The sequence below is a fragment of the Lutra lutra genome, chromosome X (assembly GCF_902655055.1).
Source record: "Lutra lutra chromosome X, mLutLut1.2, whole genome shotgun sequence".
Lineage (NCBI taxonomy): Eukaryota > Metazoa > Chordata > Mammalia > Carnivora > Mustelidae > Lutra > Lutra lutra.
Window position 1 is genome coordinate 70,019,878 of NC_062296.1, and position 24,527 is coordinate 70,044,404.

A 24,527-nucleotide genomic window follows, 5' to 3' on the forward strand; every position below is an offset into this window, starting at 1 on the left:
GCCCATTTCTTGATTGGATTCTTTGTTCTTTGGGTGTTGAGTTTGCTAAGTTCTTTATAGATTTTGGACACTAGCCCTTTATCTGATATGTCATTTGCAAATATCTTCTCCCATTCTGTCAGTTGTCTTTTGGTTTTGTTCACTGTTTCCATTGCTGTACAAAAGCTTTTGATCTTGATAAAATCCCAAAAGTTCATTTTTGCCCTTGCTTCCCTTGCCTTTGGTGATGTTCCTAGGAAGATGTTGCTGTGGCTGAGGTTGAAGAGGTTGCTGCCTGTGTTCTCCTCGAGGATTTTGATGGATTCCTTTCTCACATTGAGATCCTTCATCCATTTTGAGTCTATTTTCGTGTGTGGTGTAAGGAAATGATCCAATTTCATTTTTCTGCATGTGGCTGTCCAATTTTCCCAACACCATTTATTGAAGAGGCTGTCTTTTTTCCATTGGACATTCTTTCCTGCTTTGTCGAAGATGAGTTGACCATAGAGTTGAGGGTCCATTTCTGGGCTCTCTATTCTGTTCCATTGATCTATGTGTCTGTTTTTGTGCCAGTACCATGCTGTCTTGATGATGACAGCTTTGTAATAGAGCTTGAAGTCCGGAATTGTGATGCCACCAACTTTGGCCTTCTTTTTCAATATTCCTTTGGCTATTTGAGGTCTTTTCTGGTTCCATATAAATTTTAGGATTATTTGTTCCATTTCTTTGAAAAAAATGGATGGTACTTTGATAGGAATTGCATTAAATGTGTAGATTGCTTTAGGTAGCATAGACATTTTCACAATATTTATTCTTCCAATCCAGGAGCATGGAACATTTTTCCATTTCTTTGTGTCTTCCTCAATTTCTTTCATGAGTACTTTATATTTTTCTGAGTATAGATTCTTAGTCTCTTTGGTTAGGTTTATTCCTGGGTATCTTATAGTTTTGGGTGCAATTGTAAATTGGATGGACTCCTTAATTTCTCTTTCTTCTGTCTTCTTGTTGGTGTAGAGAAATGCAACTGATTTCTGTGCATTGATTTTATATCCTGACACTTTACTGAATTCCTGTACAAGTTCTAGCAGTTTTGGAGTGGAGTCTTTTGGGTTTTCCACATAGAGTATCATATCATCTGCAAAGAGTGATAGTTTGACTTCTTCTTTGCCAATTTGGATGCCTTTAATTTCCTTTTGTTGTCTGATTGCTGAATCTATGACTTCTAGTACTATGTTGAATAGCAGTGGTGATAACGGACATCCCTGCCATGTTCCTGACCTTAGCGGAAAAGCTTTCAGTTTTTCTCCATTGAGAATGATATTTGCGGTGGGTTTTTCATAGATGGCTTTGATAATATTGAGGTATGTACCCTCTATCCCTACACTTTGAAGAGTTTTGATCAGGAAGGGATGCTGTACTTTGTCAATACTTTTTCAGCATCTATGGAGAGTATCATATGGTTCTCGTTCTTTCTTTTATTAATGTGTTGTATCACATTGATTGATTTGCGGATGTTGAACCAACCTTGCAGCCCTGGAATAAATCCCACTTGGTCGTGGTGAATAATCCTTTTAATGTACTGTTGAATCCTACTGGCTAGTATTTTGGCGATAATTTTTGCAGCTGTGTTCATCAAGGATATTGGTCTGTAGTTCTCTTTTTTGATGGGATCCTTGTCTGGTTTTGGGATCAAGGTGATGCTGGCCTCATAAAATGAGTTTGGAAGTTTTCCTTCTATTTATATTTTTTGGAACAGTTTCAGGAGAATAGGAATTAGTTCTTCTTTAAATGTTTGGTAGAATTCTCCCGGGAAGCCGTCTGGCCCTGGGCTTTTGTTTGTTTGGAGATTTTTGATGACTGTTTCAATCTCCTTACTGGTTATGGGTCTGTTCAGGCTTTCTATTTCTTCCTGGTTCAGTTGTGGTAGTTTACATGTCTCTAGGAATGCATCCATTTCTTCCAGATTGTCAAATTTGTTGGCGTAGAGTTGCTCATAGTATGTTCTTATAATTGTCTGTATTTCTTTGGTGTTCGTTTGGATCTCTCCTCTTTCATTCATGATTTTATTTATTTGGGTCCTTTCTCTTTTCTTTTTGAGAAGTCTGGCCAGGGGTTTATCAATCTTATTAATTCTTTCAAAGAACCAGCTCCTAGTTTCGTTGTTCTATTGTTTTTTTGGTTTCTATTTCATTGATTTCTGCTCTGATCTTTATGATTTCTCTTCTCCTGCTGGGTTTAGGGTTTCTTTCTTGTTCTTTCTCCAGCTCCTTTAGGTGTAGGGTTAGGTTGTGTACCTGAGATCTTTCTTGTTCCTTGAGAAAGGCTTGTACCGCTATATATTTTCCTCTCAGGATTGCCTTTGTTGTGTCCCCCAGATTCTGAACCGTTGTGTTTTCATTATCATTTGTTTCCATAAATTTTTTCAATTCTTCTTTAATTTCCTGGTTGACCCATTCATTCTTTAGAAGGATGCTGTTTAGTCTCCATGTATTTGGGTTCTTTCCAAATTTCCTCTTGTGATTGAGTTCTAGCTTTAGAGCATTGTGGTCTGAAAATATGCAGGGAATGATCCCAATCTTTTGATACCGGTTGAGACTTGATTTAGGACCAAGAATGTGATCTATTCTGGAGAATGTTCCATGTGCACTAGAGAAGAATGTGTATTCTGTTGCTTTGGGATGAAATGTTCTGAATATATCTGTGATGTCCATCTGGTCCAGTGTGTCATTTAAGGCCTTGATTTCCTTGTTGATCTTTTGCTTGGATGATCTGTCCATTTCAGTGAGGGGAGTGTTAAAATCCCCTACTATTATTGTATTCTTGTCGATGTGTTTCTTTGATTTTGTTATTAATTGGTTTATATAGTTGGCTGCTCCCACGTTAGGGGCATAGATATTTAAAATTGTTAGATCTTCTTGTTGGACAGTTCCTTTGAGTATGATATAGTGTCCTTCCTCATCTCTTATTATAGTCTTTGGCTTAAAATCTAATTGATCTGATATAAGGATTGCCACTCCTGCTTTCTTCTGATGTCCATTTGCATGGTAAATTCTTTTCCACCCCCTCGCTTTAAATCTGGAGGTGTCTTCGGGTTTAAGATGAGTTTCTTGTAGGCAACATATAGATGGGTTTTGTTTTTTTTATCCATTCTGATACCCTGTGTCTTTTGATTGGGGCTTTTAGCCCATTAACATTCAGGGTAAGTATTGAGAGATATGAATTTAGTGCCATTGTATTGCCTGTAAGGTGACTGTTATTGTATATTGTCTCTGTTTCTTTCTGATCTACTACTTTTAGGGTCTCTCTTTGCTTAGAGGACCCCTTTCAATATTTCCTGTAGAGCTGGTTTGGTGTTTGCAAATTCTTTCAGTTTTTGTTTGTCCTGGAAGCTTTTAATCTCTCCTTCTATTTTCAATGATAGCCTAGCTGGATATAGTATTCTTGGCTGCATGTTTTTCTCATTTAGTACTCTGAATATATCATGCCAGCTTTTTCTGGCCTGCCAGGTCTCTGTGGATAAGTCTGCTGCCAATCTAATATTTTTACCATTGTACGTTACAGACTTCTTATCACGGGCTGCTTTCAGGATCTTTTCTTTGTCACTAAGACTTGTCAATTTTACTATTAGGTGACGGGGTGTGGACCTATTCTTATTGATTTTGAGGGGGGTTCTCTGAACCTCCTGAATTTCGATGCTTGTACCCTTTGCCATATTGGGGAAATTCTCTCCAATAATTCTCTCCAACATACCTTCTGCTCCCCTCTCTGTTTTCTCTTCTTCTGGAATCCCAATTATTCTAATGTTGTTTCGTCTTATGGTGTCACTTATTTCTCCAATTCTCCCCTCGTGGTCCAGTAGCTGTTTGTCCCTCTTTTGCTCAGCTTCTTTATTCTCTGTCATTTGGTCTTCTATATCGCTAATTCTTTCTTCTGCCTCATTTATCCTAGCAGTGAGAGCCTCCATTTTTGATTGCACCTCATTAATAGCTTTTTTGATTTCAACTTGGTTAGATTTTAGTTCTTTTATTTCTCCAGAAAGGGCTTTTATATCTCCCGAGAGGGTTGCTTTAATATCTTCCATGCCTTTTTCAAGCCCGGCTAGAGCCTTGAGAATCGTCATTCTGAACTCTATATCTGACATATTACCAATGTCTATTGATTAGGTCCCTAGCCTTTGGTACTGCCTCTTGTTCTTTTTTTTGTTGTGAATTTTTCCGCCTTGTCATTTTGTCCAGATAAGAGTTTATGAAGGAGCAAGTAAAATACTAAAAGGGTGGCAACAACCCCAGGAAAATATGCTTTAGCCAAATCAGAAGAGATCCCAAATTGTGAGGGGGGAGAAAGGGGATAAAAAGGGGTTCAAAAAGAAAAAAAAAAAGAAACTATTTAAAAAAAGAAAGCCGATAAAGAAAAAATATAAAAAGAGGAAAAAATATATATACATATTAGATAAACTATTTAAAAAACGTTAAAAAAGAAAACGGTAAAAGTTAAAAAATTTAGCAGAAGAAGAGAAAAAGAAAAAAAATTGAAAAAGAAAAAAAAAATTAAATTAACTGCAAGGCTAAAGAATCATGGGGAGAAAGCCATGTGTTCCGTGCTTTGCTTTCTCCTCCTCTGGAATTTCTCAGCTTTCCTTGGTATTGAAACTACACTCCTTGGTAGGTGAACTTGGTCCTGGCTGGGTTTCCCGTTGATCTTCTGGTGGAGGGGCCTGTTGTAGTGATTCTCAAGCGTCTTTGCCCCAGGCGGAGTTGCACCGCCCTTACCCGGGCCACGCTGAGTAGCTGAGTAATCCGCTCGGGTTTGCTTTCGGGAGCTTTTGTTCCCTGAGCGCTTTCCGTAGAGTTCCTGGAGGATGGGAATGAAGATGGCGGCCTCCCGGTGTCCGGCCCAGAGGAGCTGAGAGCCCGGGGCCCCACTCCTCAGTGCGCCCTCAGAGAACAGTGCCCAATGACTCCCGTCACCCTGGCCTCCGGCCGCCCTCTGAGCTGACCGAGCCTGCGACCGGTTCAAGGCAACCCCGAGCTGAGAGTCACTCCTCGGCTCTGTCTCTGCAGCCGGCTTCCCCGTTCTAATACCGGTAAGCTCTGCGACACTCAGACACCCCCGATCCTTCTGCGACCCTGCGGGACCTGAGGCCGCGCTGACCCCGCCTGGGCTTCCAGTTAAGCCTCTGGAGCGATGTCCCTCAGCGGAACAGACTTTTAAAAGTCCTGATTTTGCTCCGTTGCTCCGCCGCTCGCCGGGAGCCGGCCCCTCCCCCTGCGGTCTATCTTCCCGTCGCTTTGGATTCACTTTTCCGCCAGTCCTACCTTTCAGATAGTGGTTGATTTTCTGTTTCTAGAATTGCTGTTCTTCTTCTCTTCAATCTCCCGTTGGATTTGTAGGTGTTTGCAATCTTTAGATAAGCTATTTAGCTGATCTCCCGCTACCCGAAGTAGTCTCAGCCTGCTACTTCTCCACCATCTTGACTCCTCCTGGCTTTGCTGGAATTTTTAATAAGAAACCTCTAGATTGAACTTTTAATAGCCTCTCAAGGCCAAACCAAATCAGGTACTTACCATTTGACCTGACCTGCAATGCCTATAGATTTGAGTGAATTTCTCTCCTCTTCAAGTCCTTAAAATGTCTTGAGGTTCTGAACCTGCAGGAAATGACCTTATTTACTCCCCTGGTAAGGCTTCTGGAAATTAAGCAAGATATCAGGCTGAGATTTCCAAGGGTCTTCGGTGCATCCATTAAGTCAATGTTAGTATCCTAAAGCTGTCTGTTAATAACTGAGTCTCTGCAATTCTCTCTTTAGTCAAGGAAGAAGAATTTCCTCTACCCTTCAAGGTCCTTGTAGCTCAAATAAGAATCAAATTGACATGAGATAGATTAACAGGAAAAAATCAAGTTTAATTTTTGTTCATACAGGGAATCCATACAGACATGGAAATCCCAAAGACAGGTAAAAAGAGGTATATATATTTTTTGAACTAAGGAGAAGGAGGTACAGGTCTGGAACTGTAAAGGGAAGGAATACAATTCACAGGAAGATTAAAAAGAGTAATGTTTGGTAAGCAAATGTTTGTTAAGCTGCTCAGATAGAAAAGGACAAGGAGGACTTTGATCCAATAGGCCTTACCACATTCCTCCCTGTCTACCATAGGTAGTTCCTATAATGATATAGTTATCTATGGTGATAGCAAACTTTCTACAGCAGGTCCTCTATCTATTTTTTTTTAGGCATTTAGTGGGTGGGGGGAGGTAAAGAGCTTTTCTTGAATCTCCTCGGCTTAGCTTGCTTTTTGACTCTAAATACAGTTTAGGCCCAAATGGCCCCTACACATTACAGTCAAAGTGTGGTAACATAACAATGTTTCTAAATGTGTCCTGTTACAGGAAGTATTGCCATGAAAATAAAATAGATTTTCTGAATTCTGGAGGGATCAAGTAGGGGGGAAAGAGGATCTTCAATTTGTTCAAAGAGATACAGTGTATTAAATTGATAAGTCAGTTAGCTTATGAGAAAAGGGTTCTTAAATCTGGAAAAACAAAACGTTTTTTAAAAGTCATCTATGTTTTTTATAAAAATTATATTTGCCCTCCTTAGTTCATTTAGTTTAATATTAAATCTTGATCCACTTGAAATTAGGTCCTCCATTAGTTTTAGAAATTTTTACCCAGTTAAGTTTTATTTTATTTTATTTATTTTTTAAATTTCTTTTCAGCATAACAGTATTCATTGTTTTTGAACCACACCCAGTGCTCCATGCAATCCGTGCCCTCTCTAATACCCACCACCTGGTTCCCCCAAACTCCCATCCCCCGCCCCTTCAAACCCCTCAGATTGTTTTTCAGAGTCCATAGTCTCTCATGGTTCACCTCTCCTTCCAATTTCCCTCAACTCCCTTCTCCTCTCCATCTCTCCTTGTCCTCATGCTATTTGTTATGCTCCACAAATAAGTGAAGCCATATGATAATTGACTCTCTCTGCTTGACTTATTTCACTCAGCATAATCTCTTCCAGTCCCGTCCATGTTGCTACAAAAGTTGGGTATTCATCCTTTCTGATGGAGGCATAATACTCCATTATGTATATGGACCACATCTTCCTTATACATTCGTCCGTTGAAGGGCATATTGGTTCTTTCCACAGTTTGGCGACTGTGGCCATTGCTGCTATAAACATTGGGGTACAGATGGCCCTTCTTTTCACTACATCTGTATCTTTGGGGTAAATACCTAGTAGTGCAATTGCAGGGTCATAGGGAAGCTCTATTTTTAATTTCTTGAGGAATCTCCACACTGTTTTCCAAAGTGGCTGCACCAACTTGCATTCCCACCAACAGTGTAAGAGGGTTGCCCTTTCTCCACATCCTCTCCAACACACATTGTTTCCTGTCTTGCTAATTTTGGCCATTCTAACTGGTATAAGGTGGTATCTCAATGTGGTTTTAATTTGAATCTCCCTAATGGCTAGTGATGATGAACATTTTTTCATGTCTGATAGCCATTTGTATGTCTTCATTGGAGAAGCGTCTGTTTATATCTTCTGCCCATTTTTTGATATGATTATCTGTTTTGTGTGTGTTGAGTTTGAGAAGTTCTTTATAGATCCTGGATATCAACCTTTTGTCTGTGCTGTCATTTGCGAATATCTTCTCCCATTCCGTGGGTTGCCTCTACGTTTTGTTGACTGTTTCCTTTGCTGTGCAGAAGCTTTTGATCTTGATGAAGTCCCAAAAGTTCATTTTTGCTTTTGTTTCCTTTGCCTTTGGAGACATATCTTGAAAGAAGTTGCAGTGGCTGATATCGAAGAGGTTACTGCCTATGTTCTCCTCTAGGATTCTGATGGATTCCTGTCTCACGTTGAGGTCTTTTATCCATTTCAAGTTTATCTTTGTGTACAGTGTAAGAGAATGGTCGAGTTTCATTCTTCTACATATAGCTATACAGTTTTCCCAGCACCATTTATTGAAGACTGTCTTTTATCCACTGTATATTTTTTCCTGCTTTGTCGAAGATTATTTGCCCATAGAGTTAAGAGTCCATATCTGGACTCTCTACTCTGTTCCACTGGTCTATGTGTCTGTTTTTATGCCAGTACCATGCTGTCTTGGTGATCACAGCTTTGTAGTAAAGCTTGAAATTAGGTAACGTGATACCCCCAGTTGTATTTTTGTTTTTCAACATTTCCTTAGCGATTCGGGGTCTCTTCTGATTCCATACAAATTTTTGGATTATTTGCTCCAGCTCTTTGAAAAATACTGGTGGAATTTTGATCGGAATGGCATTAAAAGTATAGATTGCTCTAGGCAGTATAGACATTTTAACGATGTTTATTCTTCTGATGTAAGAGCATGGAATGGTCTTCCATCTTTTTGTGTCTTCTTCAATTTCTTTCATGAGTGTTCTGTACTTCCTCGAGTACAGATCCTTTACCTCTTTGGTTAGGTTTATTCCGAGGTATCTTATGGTTCTTGGTGCTATAGTAAATGGAATTGATTCTCTATTTTCCCTTTCTGAATTTCCATTGTTAGTGTATAAGAAAGCCACTGATTTCATTGACATTTCTGTACATTGCCACGTTACTGAATTGCTGTATGAGTTCTAGTAGTTTGGGGGTGGAGTCCTTTGCATTTTCCATATAAAGAATCATGTCATCTGTGAAGAGAGAGAGTTTGACTTCTTCATTGCCAATTTGGATACCTTTTATTTCTCTTTGTTCTCTGTTTGCTGTTGCTAGGATTTCTAATACAATGTTGAACAAGAGTGGTCAGAGTGGGCATCCTTGTCATGTTCCTGATTTCAATGGGAAGGCTGTGAGCTTTTTACCATTGAGGATGATATTTGCTGTGGGTCTTTCATAGATAGATTTGATGAAGTTCAGGAATGTTCCCTCTATCCCTATACTTTGAAGCGTTGTAATCATGAACAGATGCTGGATTTTGTCAAATGCGTTTTCTGCATCAATTGAGAGGACCATGTGTTTCTTCTCTCTTCTCTTATTGATTTGTTCTATCACATTGATTTATTTGCGAATGTTGAACCATCCTTGTAACCCAGGGATGAATCCCACCTGGACATGTTGGATAATCTTTTTAATGTGCTGTTGGATCCTGTTTGCTAGGATCTTGTTGAGAATATAGCATCCACATTCATCAGTGATATTGGTCTGAAATTCTCCTTTTTGCTAGGGTCTTTGCCTGATTTGCGGATCAGGGTAATGCTGGCTTCATAGAGGGAGTCTGGAAGTTTTCCTTCTGCTTCAGTTTTTTGAAACAGCTTCAGGAGAATAGGTGTCATTTCTTCTTTGAATGTTTCGTAGAATTCCCCAGGGAATCCATCAGGTCCTGGACTCTTGTTTTTTGGGAGGTTTTTGATCACTGCTTCAATCTCGTGACTAGATATCGGGCTGTTCAGGTTGTCTGTTTTTTTCTGGTTCAATTTTGGGAGTTTATAGTTTTCCAGGAATGCATCCATTTCATTTCATCTAGGTTGCTTAACTTATTGGCATATAACTGTTGATAATAACTTCTGATGATTGTTTCTATGTCCTTGGTGTTAGTTGTGATCTCTCCCTTTTCATTAATTTGAGCTTTCTCTCTTTTCTTTTAGATTAGTGTGGCCAATGGTTTATCGATCTTATTGATTCTTTCAAAGAACCAGCTTCTAGTTTCATTGATACATTCTACTGTATCTCTGGTTTCTACCTCATTGATCTCAGCTCTAATCTTGATTATTTCCCTTCTTATGTGTGAAGTTGGTTTGATTTGTTGTTGATTCTCCAGTTCTTTAAGGTGTAGAGACAGCTGGTGTATTCTGGATTTTTCAATTTTTTTGAGGGAGGCTTGGATGGCTATGTATTTCCCCCTTAAGACCGCCTTTGCTGTATCCCATAGGTTGTGGACTGAAGTGTCTTCATTCTCATTGGTTTCCATGAATTGTTTCAGTTCTTCTTTGATCTCCTGGTTGATCCAAGCATTCTTAAGTAAGGTGGTCTTTAGCTTCCAGGTGTTTGAGTTCCTTCCAAACTTTTCCTTGTGATTGAGCTCCAGTTTCAAAGCATTGTGATCTGAGAATATGCAGGGAATAATCTCAGTCTTTTGGTATCAGTTGAGTCCTGATTTGTGACCCAGTATGTGGTCTATTCTTGAGAAGCTTCCATGTGCACTTGAGAAGAATGAGTATTCTGTTGTTTTAGGGTGGAATGTTCTGTATATATCTATGAGGTCCATCTGGTCCAATGTGTCATTCAATACTCTTGTTTCTTTATTGATTTACTGCTTTGATGATCTGTCTATTTCTGAGAGAGGCATGTTAAGATCTCCTACTATTAATGTAATCATATCAATATGACTCTTTTTCTTGATTAACAGTTTTCTTATGTAATTGGCTGCTCCCGTATTGTATGCATAGATATTTACAATTGTTAGATCATCTTGGTGGATAGTCCCTTTAAGAATGATGTAGAGTAGGGGCGCCTGGGTGGCTCAGTGGGTTAAAGCCTCTGCCTTCGGCTCAGGTCGTGATCCCAGGGTCCTGGGATCGAGCCCCGCATTGGGCTCTCTGCTCAGTGGGGAGCCTGCTTCCTCCTCTCTCTCTGCCTGCCTCTCTGCCTACTTGTGATTTCTGTCTGTCAAATAAATAAATAAAATCTTAAAAAAAAAGAATGATGTAGTGTCCTTCTGTATCTCTGACTACAGTCCTTAGTTTAAAATCTAATTTATTTGATATGAGAATCGCTACCCCCGCCTTCTTTTGAGGCCCATTGGCATGAAAGATGCTTCTGCATCCCTTCACTTTCAGTCTGGATGTATCTTTAGGTTCAAAATGGGTCTCTTGTAGACGAAATATGGATGAGTCCTGTCGTTTTATCCAATCTGCAACCCTGTGTCATTTTATGGGCACATTTAGGCCATTCACGTTGAGAGTGATTATTGATAGATATGTTTTTATTGACATCGTGTTACCTTTGAAGTCTTTCTTTCTGTAGATTATCTCTATATTTCTGTTCAATGATATTCTTAGGATTTTTCCTCTTTTATAGACCCCCCCCCCCCTTAATATTTCCTACAGTGTTGGCTGGGTGGTTGCATACTCTTTTAAGCCTTGCTGGTCTTGGAAACTCTATCTCTCCATCCATTTTGAATGTCAGTCTTGTTGGATAAAGTATTCTTGGCTGCATGTTCTTCTCATTTAGTGTCCTGAATAGATCTTGCCAGTCCTTTCTGGCTTGCCAGGTTTCTGTGGACAGGTCTGACGTTATTCTGATGGGCTTTCCTCTGTACATAAGAAGCTTCTTTGTCCTAGCTGCCTTCAAGAGGGCCTGCCTACAATTATAATTTTTCATTCTTACTCTTAGGTTTCTCGAGGACTTTCGAGAATCTATAATTTTGGGGGGAACCGTTCTGCCTCTAGTACATGAACGATGGTTCCATTGGCGAGATTGGGAAAATTTTCATGGAGAACTTGTTCCACTATATCTTCTAGACTCCTTTCTTTCTCCTCCCCTTCAGGGATTCCAATAATTCTTATGTTGGAATGTTTCATGGCATCATTTATTTCCCTGATTCTGTTTTCATGGCTTCTAAGCTGTTTGTTCCAGGCTTCCTCCTGATCCTTTCTCTCTATCTGTTTGTCCTCCAGATCACTAATTCTATCTTCTCACTCAGTTACCCTAGCTTTTAGAGAATTTAGATTAGATTGGAACTCATTGAGAAATTTGTGAACATCATCCCTGGTGGCTTTCAGTTCTGCCCTAATATTGTTAACATCATCCCTCGTGGCTTTCAGTTATGCCCTAATCAATTCCATTTGGTCAACCATGGCTTTCTCCAACCTAGCTATTGCCTGGATAATTGTTAGCCTGAATTCCCTTTCCGACATAATATCTATGTCAATAGCCATTAGCTCTGTTGTAGGAGGCCCATCCTCTGAATTTTTCTTCTGTTGGGCATTCCTCCTCCTAGTCATTTTGGTGAGAGATGGCTGAACAGATGTAGCTTGATGTATCAAGCATGGTGCAGTCAAGGTGCACCCTGGAACACTTCTGAGCAATCAGGAGTCCCCTCCTAAATGAGAGAAAAAAGAAAAGAAAAAGAAAAAAAGAGAGAGAGAGAGAGAGAGACAGGAAAAAAAGGGAGGATAAAAGAAAAGGCTCAGCCCAAATGGGCCCCATGGTATGATTTATGAAATATACAAACAAAAACAGACTAACAAAAAGACTGATAAAAGTATATGACAAGAGAAAAAAAATATATATATGTATATATAAAAGCAAACAAAAAAGAACCTCATCAAAAAGAACCCCAAGTATAAGATTTTATGCTATCAGGACAAACACAAATACACAGAAACACTGGCAGAAGAGAAAGATGGGAGAGTGGTTATAAATTCTCAGTGTGGGCGAGGAAGGTTATTTTGATTCTTTCTGGATGTATCTTGATATCTTTGTTAAAGGACTCAACTTTCCTAAGATAAGGGGGTACTAAAAATTGGTTTACCTATAGGGGTAGCATTGATTGGGGAATGTTTAACTCTATTTTAATGTTAAAAAATAAAAATAAAAAAAAGAATAAACTAAACTAAACTAAAATTTAAAAAAAAATTAAAAATAGAAAAGGAAAAGAAAGCATGGATATATGTATCAAAAGGTTCAGGTTAAAAGGTTATTATAGAATTTGATGAACTGGACATCTCACCATGATGGTATGTAGGTTAAAAAATTATGTATGTAAAATAAAAAAATATATGAACCAGAATAGTGGGAACAAATTAAAAATAAAAGTTGTATCTATGAAGTAGTGGTGGTTGTTCTCTTGTCGTCTTTTTTTTTTTTCCTGGTTGGTTTTCTGGGGGAGGGGCCTGCCACATGGGTTTTCAGGCAGTGTTCCCTGAGTTAAGTCCTCCCACCCCCCTCAAGGGGGTGGGCTCTAAGGAAACCGGTTTTTCAGGCTTTTATTCTCTGGAGGTTTTTATTTGTTTGTTTGTTTTCTCTCCACTTGACAGCTTTTGATGGTTTTTGGAGGTTTAGAGGAAAGCAAACTGCACCCTGACCTCCTTCTCAAAGAGAAGCCTCAGTCTGCTCCCCCCTGGGTGCTTCAGAGCACATAAGTTCCCCCCTTGGCTTCTGGCAGAGCAAGTTCCCAGTTGCAGTCCCTGGGGACACAGGAACTCCTGCTTGTACCTGAAACCAGGACAGTGGCGGCTGTCTGGGCTGCTCGGGACCACCAGCGAGGTTCCAAGCAGTGATCACAGGGAGATTTTCCTGCTGGCCCCGGGCTGGGAGTGCCTGTTCTTTCTGGGTCTGAGAGCACCGGGCTGGCGCCTTCACGCACCTCTCTCAGGGGAGGGTGTGGGGCGCACGCATCTCAGGCTCTGATAGCACGGCAGGGCGCTCGCGTGGAGAGTGCAAAAAGGCTGTGCTTCTGCTGGCTGGCGAGGCTCCCAGCCCCTCATGGAGCCAGACCCCATGTGTCCTCAGGTGCGCTGCTGGTTCAGGGACCAAAACCTGGTTTCTCCACTGTACTCTCTCTGGCTCAGTGCCAGACGTGGCTGTCCTGGGTCCAGGGACTTAAGCCCCTGTCCCTAACTGTCCCAATTCCCACAATTCCCCCACTTCGTGATCTTTTGCTCTTTTCGAGTGCTTTCAACCAGACTCCAAGTTAATTATGGTCCGCAGACACAGGGCACTCTTATATTGGGGTATTACTTTCCAATGGGTCACCTCTGGTGGCTCCCTCCCCCTTTTGTTTATCTTCCGATATCGGTATGATGTTCCCACTCCGCTTTACCTGCCCACTGGCATCTTCTGCCCCCGTAGAGATCCAGACGTGTATAATTCTGATCTCAGGCTGATTTCATGGGTGATCGGAGTTCTTTTGTAGGTAATTAGCTCACTTTAGGGTACAGGTTGAAATGGTGCCTCCTCCTCTTCCACACCATCTTGTCTCCTCCCCAGTTAAGTTTTATGATACTAAGTTTATTAGAAACTTGTACTCCTTGAGGACAAAATACATTACAGGAAGCTTTTGTAAAAGCATCTGGGTAAAATATGACTTTCTGTAAATAATAAAACACTTAAAAATGTCCAGGGTTAAAGATCTGATGAGAGTTCATTTTAATGTAGTTGAGAAAGAAATTTGGTTCTTTTGTGACACACAACGTTTCAAGATAATAACATACCAGTACATACCAGATATCTTAGGAGTTTCATATTTTTAGATCACTTATTTTATAACATAAATTTATGAAAATATAATCTAAGAGGGTTTAGTATCACTTATTTGGCAATTCTTCCCATATGGTTTAACATAACAAATACACCTAATTAATTAAATAAGAAAAACAAATCTTTTATAGTGTTCCAAGGACTTTTCGGAAAATTTCAGTTGTACTATGGTCAGAAGACTTTTTAGAATTTAGTTTGGGGAAGTTTGTAAAAAATATCAAGAGTTTGAACATTTGATTCCATAGGATTACAAATCTTTATGAAATAATTTTTAATTGTCCATTTAACCAAAGTGACATTAAAAGATTTCAGAGGCAAATACAGAAGTTTACACAATTATGAAAATTTACCTCTTTTAATATTAAAATTCAGATTTTTTTAAGTAACAAAGACCTGACAAACAAAGGAATGTATTTTGGCAAAACCTGGAGTTCTTGTTACCTTTTTTAAAGGCAGATTACTTTAAAAGTATTGAACTTTAGTTTATAATTGCTTATTAAGAGCAGACCTCTGCACTGTTTCTTATATACCACATATGAGTCAAACCATATGATACCTTTTTTCTGATTGACTTATTTAACTCAGCATAATACCCTCCAGTTCCATCCATGTCAATCTGATGATAAGTATTCATCCTTTCTGATGGCTGAGTAATATTCCATTATATATATAATATATTATATATTTTTATATGTACTTAATATATATGTGTATGTATACATACACATATATATTAAGTACATATAAAGATACATATACATATATATTAAGTACATATATATGTATATAGATACATATACATACACACACATACCACTTATTTATCTATTCATCTGTCGATGGACATCTGTCAATGAACATCTCAGCTCTTATCATAGTTTGGCTATTGTGAATATTGATGGCTAAATACCTTGTAGTACAATTGCTGGGTCGTAGGGTAGCTCTATTTTTAACTTATTGAGTAACGTCCCTATTGTGTTTAAGAGTGGCTATACAGCTTGTATTCCCACCAACAGTTTGAAAGGTTCCCCTTTCTCCACATCCTTGCCAGCATTTGTTTCCTGACTTATTAATTTTAGCCATTCTGACTGGTGTGAGGTGGTATTTCATTGTGGTTTTGATTTGTATTTCCCTGATGCTAAGTGATGTGGAACATTTTTTCATTTGTCTGTTGGCCATTTGTATGTCTTCTTTGGAGAAATGCTGTTTGTCTTCTGCCCATTTTTTAAACTAGATTATTTGGTTTTGTGGTTTTGAGTTTGCTAAGTTCTTTGTAGATCTTGGATACTAGTGCTTTATCTAATATGTCATTTGCAAATATTTGCCTTTTAGTTTTGTTGACTGTTTCCTTTGCTATGCAGAAGCTTTTTCTCTAATTCATTTTTGTTTTTGTTTTCCTTGCCTTTGGAGAAGTGTCTAGCAAGAAGTTGCTACAGCCAAGGTCAAAGAGGTTGCTCCCTGTATTCTCCTCTAGGATTTTGATGGATTCCTGTCTCACATTGAGGTCTTGCATCCATTTTGAATTTATTTGTAAGAAAATGGTCATTTCATTCTTTTTTTTTTAAAGATTTTATTTCTTTACTTGACAGAGAGAGAAAGTGAGAGAGGAAACATAAGCATGGGAGGGAGAGGGAGAAGTAGACTCCCCTATGAGCAGGGAGCCCAATGTGGGGCTTGATCCCAGGACCCTGAGATCATGACCTGAGCCAAGGACAGATGCTTAATGATTGCACCACCCAGGCACCCCTGTTTCATTCTTTTACATGTGGTTGTTCAATTTTCTCAACACCATTTGTTGAAGAGACTGTTCTTTTTCTATTGTGTATTCTTTCCTGCTTTGTCAAAGATTAGTTGACCATAGAGTTGTGGGTTCATTTCTGGGCTGTTCATTCTGTTCCATAGATCTGTGTTTTTGTGGCAGTACTACTGTCTTGATGATCTCAGGGGAACATAAGGGAAGGGAGGGAAAACTAATGGAAATTCATCAGAGAGGGAGAAAAAACATGAGAAACTCTAACTATAGGAAACAAACAGAGTTGCTGGAGGAACGGTGGGTGGGATGGTGTGGTAATTGGATGATGGGTGTTAAGCATGCTATGTGTTGAGCACTGGGTGCTAGATGCAACTGATGTATTATTGAACTCTACCTTTGAAACTAATGATGTACAATATGTTGGCTAACTGAATTTAAATTAAAAAAAGAGCATATGAGTAGTTGGGGGGGAGTTGTCCTTTCAACAAAGAGAAAACAAAATTTTAATTTTGTATCAGCGTACTTTGGATATTAAAGCTCATTTGCTTAATTAAATGTATCCTAATCTTGGCTAGTACTGATAACACAGAAAATTCCTTTTCAAAGATTCCTTTTCCATAAATCTTCCAAAGCTTTTTTTTTACATTGAGAACTTATCCTAAGTTTTTCCTCCTTAAATAACTAGACTTACTTTAGAACAAAATTATTTTCTTTTTTTCTCAACGAAAATGTATTTTTATTTCTCATATATCTTCTTAGCAAAAATGTGTATCTTCATTTGCATACAGAGTTGTTTCCCTTATTATTTTCAGCAGCCTTGATTGCATTTATTAGAATTTTTAACCCTTAGAAACCTTAATTTCTAGTGAAAACTAAGTAGTAAACAATTGTGAACTGTTAAATCAGAATTCTTTAGATTGGTAAGTTTATTAATGCATTTTATACTTTAGGAAAGTATTTCTTCATCTGCAGTCTTTCAATAAAGCACAAAACATGTATTGCTAACATACCAAGTTTATCTTTGTTTCTTTGTAATAACACAAAAATAGATAAGCCTATGTTCAGTACTTAATGTTTTATTATTTTATTGGAAGGTGATCTAGGTATTCAATGAATTTAACTTAACTCATTACTTAGCAAAGATTATCATATTCTTTAAAATTGCATTTTATAGTCAGAATTTAAAATATTTTGTACTTTTGAGTATTTCCTGTAGTTCTTAATATTCTCATCAAGAAAATATTATAACTATAGGTGCCACTGTATCTATTAAACTCAGAGGAAATTCTGCTATACCCAGGATATTCACAGTTCTGTTTTTATAGTTAAATATATATGCATTTCTGCCCCAGTATCTGCACAGTTAGCTTTTGCCTCAATTTAGAAAGTCTTTCTTAAAAAATAATTTAACAAAGAGATGTCAAATAATTTATGTCTTTTTAGAATTATTTTGAAGGCTTTCAGATTTAGATACTAAAAACTTCTTTGGTTTCCTTTTACTGCAGTACAGAATATAAATGTAACCAGTTAAAAATAGATGGTTGATCAAAGGATTCATTCCACATGTGGAGATATTTCTCAACAGCATTGCAGGATTTCAGATGCTCTCATGGACCTTTGCACTTTCATTATTTTATTTGTTCAGTTCCTACTTGATTTAGTAGGAATCAATGCCACAAAGTTTCTAAGCTTTTTTTTTTCAATTTTTCATTATGCTTATAGCTTCAAAATATGAACTGGAACTCCTTTGTGTTGCATTCATTGAACACTCTAATGAAAGATTTCCCAATTTGAGTAAAAGACACCTAAACTTTAAGAAAACATTTACATATTTACAAATAAGTTCAATAATCATTGTAGGATACCAAAGTTGACTTACAAAACATTAGAGAGGGTTACAAAGTAGTTTTTAGAAAAAATCCAAACTACTAAATTCCTCCTGATAATAGGCAGCAAGGATAAAATATGCTGTGATGCTGAATATTTTTTGAGTATTCAACATCAGTTTCATTCCTAAAAATTAGGCAGTTTTTTTCCTGAAAAATTTGTTGTTTTATCTTCCCTATTCAGATTTATAATCCATCAGATATTACTCTTTGTGGAAAAAGTGATATAAGGATCAAGTTTTTTTTTTTCTATATGGCTATTCAACTAACATAGTGTCACTTATTTTAAAACAAACAAAAAAAGATAAATAGCATTTTCTCCATAATCTGCATAATTTTTTGTCATTAACATATGTTCACATATATATGCAGGTTTGTTTCTTGACACTGTACTATTCCATTGACCTACATTTTATTCTTGGACAAAAAGCATTCTGTATTAATTATAGAGGCTTTGTAATAATCCTTGATGTCCTTCAAAATGACTCCTCCTATATTATCCTTCACTTAGATCTTTTTTTTTTTTTTTTTGGTTAGCCTTCATCCCTTGCATTTATTTTTAAATTTTTTATTTTTTTAAGATTTTGACAGATCACAAGTAGGCAGAGAGGCAGGCAGAGAGAGAGGGAAAAGCAGGCTCCCTGCTGAGCAGAGAGCCTGATGTGGGGCTCGATCCCTGGACCTAGAGATCATGACCTGAGCTGAAGGGAGAGGCTTAACCCACTGAGCCACCCAGGCACCCCATCATCCCTTGCATTTCTATATAAAAGTAATAATCGGCTTTTGGGGTGACTGGGCAACTCATTTAAGTGTCTGACTCTTGATTTCATCTCAGGTGATGATCTCAGTGTGGTGAGATTGGGCTCTATCTGCACTGGGCAGAAGCTGCTTAAGATTCTCTCCCTCTCCCTCTGCCCCTCCCCACCTCAAATTAATTAATTAATTAGTTAGTTGATTAATTAAATGAAGAATCAGCTTTTAAATTTTAACCAAAAAAATTCCTTACAAATTTAGTTGGGATTTCATTGAAAACATACATGAATTTGTCAAAATTAACATGTTTACAATATAGATTCTTCCAGTTTATAAACATGATATATCCTTCCATTGACTTATTTTTTTATTAAGACTTTTTTTGAAGAAGTCTGAGGGTCCCAGCAAAATTGAAGGGTAGGTCCAGAGATATCCCATATACTTCCTGTCTCTACACATGCACAGCCTCCCCCATTATAAATATCCCCCACCAGAATGGTGCATTTGTTACATAAGATGAACCTACATTGACACATCATATTCACCCAGAGCCCATAATTTGTATTATGGTTTACTCTTGGTATTGTACATTCTGTAGGGTTTGGACGATTATACAATAACTTGCACCCATCATTATGATATCATAAAGTATTTTAATGCCTAAAAGTCCTCTGTGCTCTGCCTATTTCTCCCTCACCCTCTGCAACCTGGAAACCACTGATTTTTTTTTTTTTTTTTACTGTCTTCATAGTTTTCCCTTTTTAGCCTTTTCAGATTGGTTTCTTCTGCTTATAATATACATTTAATGTTTCTCTACGTTTTTTCATGTCTTGAAAGTTCATTTCTTTTTTTTATTTAATCTTTTCTTTATTTTTTTCTAGCTTTATTGAGATATAATTAACAAATTACATTCTGTAAGTTTAAGGTATATAACCTACTGATAAGCTATATATTGCAAAATGATGACTACTATAGATTTAGCTAATTCCTCTAACCCATCACAAAATTACCTTTTTTTTTGTGGTGAGAACATTTCAGATCTACTCCATTAGCAATTTTCAAGTATATAATAGAGTATTATTAGCTATAATCACTATACTGTACATTAGGTATGTGGGACTAAAAAATCTTATAACTAGAAGTCTGTACCCTTTGATCAATATCTCTTCATTTCCCCCATTCCTCAGCCCCTGTAACCACCACTCTGCTCTCTGAGTTCAAGTTTTTTGGATTCCACATATGTGATATCACACAGCATTTGTCTTTGTCTGACTAATTTCATTTAGCATAATTCCCTCAAAGTTCATCCATGTTTTTGCAAATGTCACGAATTATTTCTTCCTTTTAGTGTAGTAATAGTCTTTTGTAAATATAAAGCACACCTTCTTTAATCCATTTATCTATTGATAAACAATTAGATTGTATCCATATCTTGACTACTATGAATAAGTCTGCAATAAACATGGAGTGCATATATTCTTTAAGATCTTGTTTTTATTTCCTTTGGATATATGATCAAAAGCGAGATTCCTAGATCATAAGGTAGTTCTAATTTTAATTTTTTGAAGAAGCACTATAGTGTTTTTCATAGTGGCTCTACCATTTACATTCTTACCAACAGTGCACAAAGGTTCCCCTTTCTCCACATACTCACCAGCACTTATCTCTTGTCTTTTTGACAATAGCCTTTCTAACATGTGTGAGGAGATAGCTCACTGTGGTTTTGATTTACAATTCCTTGATGATCAGTAATGTTGAGCACATTTTTATGTACCTATTGGCCATTTCTGTGTCTTTTTTGGAAATATGTCTATCCAGGTCCTTTGTTCATTTTTCATTCAGGTTATTTATTTATGTTTGCTCTTGAGTTGTATGAGTTTTTAAATATATTTCAGATATTAATTCTTTATCAGATATATCATTTGTAAATATTTTCTCACTTCTTTAAGTTGCCTTTTCATTTATTTGATTGTTTCTTGTGTTTTATTGACATATAAGGAAATAATGCCAAGAGTGATGTCAAGGATCTTTTCCTTTATATTGTCTTCTAGGAATTTTACTGTTTCAGGTATTAGATTTAAGGCTGTAATCCAGGTCAAGTTAATTTTTTGAGTGGTGTGGGCTAGGGGTCCAGTTTCATTCTTTGTCATGTTGTTATCCAGTTTTACAATACCACTTAATGAAGAAACTATAATTTCCCCATTGAGTATTCTTGACCTCCTTGTCACATATTGGTGGACAGAGTATGTGAAAGTTTATTTTTGGACTCTTGATTATTATGTTCCATGCATATGTATTTTTATGCCAATACCACACTGTTTTGTTTAATATAGCCTTGTAATATAGGTTTTTTAAAGATTTTATGTATTTGAGGGAGAGAGAGAAAGAGGAGAGAGAGAGAGAGAGTACAAGTGGGGGCGGGGCAGAGGGAGAACCAGATTCTTTGCTGATCAAGTAGGCTGATATGTGGACTTGATCCCATGACCTTGGGCTTATGACCTGGGTTGAAGGCAGATGCTTAACTGACTGAGCCACCCAGGTGCCCTGTAATATAGCTTAAAATCAGAAGTGTGCTGCCTATGGCTTTGTTCTTTCTTAGGACTCCTTTGGTAACTGGGGTCTTCAGTGGCTCCACACAAATTTTAGGAATTTTTTTTCTATTTTTGTGAAAAATGCCATTGGAATTTTATTGGGGGCTTTCATTTAAACCACAGATGGCATTGGGTAGTATGTAAATTAAAAATAAATAATTTTTCTGATCCATGAACATGGGGTATCTTTCCATTTGTTTGTATTATTTTCAATTTATTAAAGCCTTATAGTTTTCAGTGAACAGATAAGTCACAAATTCGGTTAAATTTATTTCCAAATTTTTTTTTGTGCTATTGTGGGTGGATTGTTTATTTTTCAGATGTTTTGTTGCTAGTGTACAGAAACACAATGAATTTCTATATATTCATCTTGTATCTCATCCTGCAACTTTGCTGTATTCGTTGATTCATTCTAACAGTTATTTTTTGAGAGTCTTTTAGCTCATTTTCTTTTATCAGTGCATAATATCCCATTGTTTTTATGTATCAGAGCTTATTTAAACATTCAGCTTCTGAAGTACATCTGGGGTACTTGCAAGTTTTGGCAAGCTGATATAAATATCTATTTGCAGGTTTTTGTGTGGTCATACGTTTTCAAATTTTGGGGTACCAAGGAGCATGATCAATGAATCATGGGGTAAAAGTATGTTTTGTTTTGTAAGAAACCACCTGTCTTCTAAAATAACTGTGCCATTTTGCATTCCCACCCACAGTGAAATAAGAGTTCCTGTTGTTGGACCTATATCCTGGATAGCATGTGGTGTTGTCGGTGTTTTGGATTTTGGCTATTCTTATAGGTATGTAGTGGTATTTTATTGTTTTAATTTGCATTTCCCTGATGACATATGTTATGGAGCATCTGCTCATATGCTTATTTGCCATTTGTATATCTTCTTTGATGAGGTGTCTGTTAAGGTTGAGTTGGCCCATTATTTAATTGAGATGTTTTCTTATTGTTGAATTTTAAATATTCTGTCTATATTTTGGATAGCAGTTTTTTGTCAGATATTCCTTTAGAAGTATTTTGTTCCATTCTGTGGCTTGTCTTCTGCTTCTTTTGATATAGTCTGTCCCAGAGCACAAGGTTTTAATTTTAAGTCCAGCTTATCAATTATTTCTTTTATGGATTTTCTTTGTTCTTGTATCTGGAAAGTCAACATTGGACTCCAGTGTTAGTCTGGAGTTTTCTCCTGTGTTACTTTGTAGGACTTTTATAGATTTGCATTTTACACTTAGGTCTGTAACCCACTTTGAGTCCATTTTTGTGGTGGGTATAAAGTCTGTGTCTGGACTTACTTTGTTTACATGTACATGTCCAATTTTTCCAAAACAATTTTTTGAAAAAAACTGTATTTAGTTTTTTTGTATTGTATTGCCTTTGTATTGCCATTGTATTGCCTTTGTTGCTTTGTCAAAGATCAATTGACTGTATGTATGTGGGTCTGTTTTTGAGCTCTCTTTTCTGTTCCACTGATCTATATGTGTATCCTTTGTCAGTAATATGCTACCTTGATTACTGTAGTTGTATAAGTCTTGAAGTCAGTCCTTCAGCTTTGTTCTCTATGTATATTGTGTTGACTATTCTGAGTCTTTTGCCTCTCTATATAAACTTTAGGGTGAGTTTTCTGATAGCCACAAAATAACTGGCCGGGATTTTCATTGGATTCTATTGAATTTATATACTAAGCTTAGAAAAACTGGTATCTTGACAATATTGAGTCTTACTATCCATGAACATGGAATGTCTCTCAATTTATTTAATTCTTTGATTTCATTTATTTGCTTTGTAATTTTCTTCATATAGAACTTATACATTTTTGTTAGATTTAAAGCTGAGAATTTCTCTTTTTTGAGTACTAACATAAATGGTGATGTGCTTTAAATTTCAAATTCTACTGGGTTATTCCTGATAGAAAAGAAATGAATTGACTTTTGCATATTTGTGTCTTGAAACCTGGTTATAATCATCTCTTAGTTCTGGAAGTTTACTATTTCATATTTTTGAGATAGATGGTGTTGTTTTGAAAAAAAAAAAACACAATTTTATCTCTTCCTTTCCAATCCATATACCTTTTATTTTTTTTTCTTATTACATTAGCTAGAACTTTCAGTATAATTTTAAAAGGAGTAGAGTTGGAATATCCCATACTTGCTTGTGTCTATCTGATCTTAGTGGTAAAGCTTTAAGTTTTTCACTATTAAGCATGATGTTATCATCTATCTATCTATCTATCTATCTATATAAAGATTGCATTCATTTATTTGACAGACAGAGATCACAAGTAGACAGAGAGGCAGGTGGGGCGGGGGGTGGAAAGCAGGCTCCTTGCCCAGCAGAGAGCCCTATGCAGGGCTTGATCCCAGGACCCTGGGACCATGACTGAAGCTGAAGGCAGAGGCTTTAACCCACTGAGCCACCCAGGCACCCCTATTTATATATTTTTAATGCTAAATAGTTTTCTGTGCAAACCTCGTATACTTTTAAAAACCCTCACTCACAGTTATTTAATTTATGATATTGTTGTAAGTGGTAACTACCAATAAAATCACTGAAATATTTATATCAACCTTGCTATAAGCATTTTTTAATTTATTTTTAAAAGTTTATTAATATATAATGAATTATTTGTTTCAGGGTACAGGTCTATGATTCATCAGTCTTACACAATTCACAGTGCTTACATGTTTAAAGCTTATTGAATAAATATGTGACCTTTATTCTCTAACAAATGAGTACCAAAACAACTGACTCAAGCTTGGATCCTGAGAACCACTTAGCTAGTTTTACATTTAATAACATCCTCATTAGAACTGAGATCACACTTTAAAGCAAACCATGAAAGAAATCTAAGGATTACTGATTACCTAATTTTACACTGCTCTAGCTTTCCATCAACTAAATGCATGTAGAATAAAATCTAAAATCCATAATATAGCATAAAATCACTGACTATTGCCCAATTTCTCAGCCTCATCTCTTTCTACTTTCTCCCTTCCTCACTATACTGCAGACACATTATGAATTTTCAGTTTCTCCAACAGGTTTGTGTCTTCCAGTGCTTTCTAATGTGTTACTTCCTTTGCTTAGATTTGTTACTTTTTTTTTTTTACTTCCTTCCTGTGGCTAATTCCTGCTACTTAAAATTCTATTTACCTAAATACCGTTTTTATAGTGAAGGTTTTTCTTCCTTTGTAGACCTTGATTATTATCCCAACATTGCAATCTTTTTTTTTTCTGCTGTTTTCCTTCATAGCACATATTACCATTTAAATTAATTAGTTTTGTAGAATGACTCTTTCTTGCTTAAGTGCCATAAAGGTAATGATTGTCTCTGCACTGCTCA

The 24,527-nt window shown here is 37.0% G+C and overlaps 1 long non-coding RNA gene across 1 annotated transcript in view; it reads left to right on the forward strand.

Moving 5' to 3' along the window:
- LOC125092336 (uncharacterized) overlaps window positions 1-21,980 on the forward strand; it is a 162,446-nt gene extending 140,466 nt beyond the window's left edge. The window contains exon 4 of the long non-coding RNA XR_007124878.1: window positions 21,897-21,980. This is a non-coding gene — a long non-coding RNA (uncharacterized LOC125092336). The remainder of the gene's footprint in view (window positions 1-21,896) is intronic.
- Window positions 21,981-24,527: the final 2,547 nt, after the last annotated feature.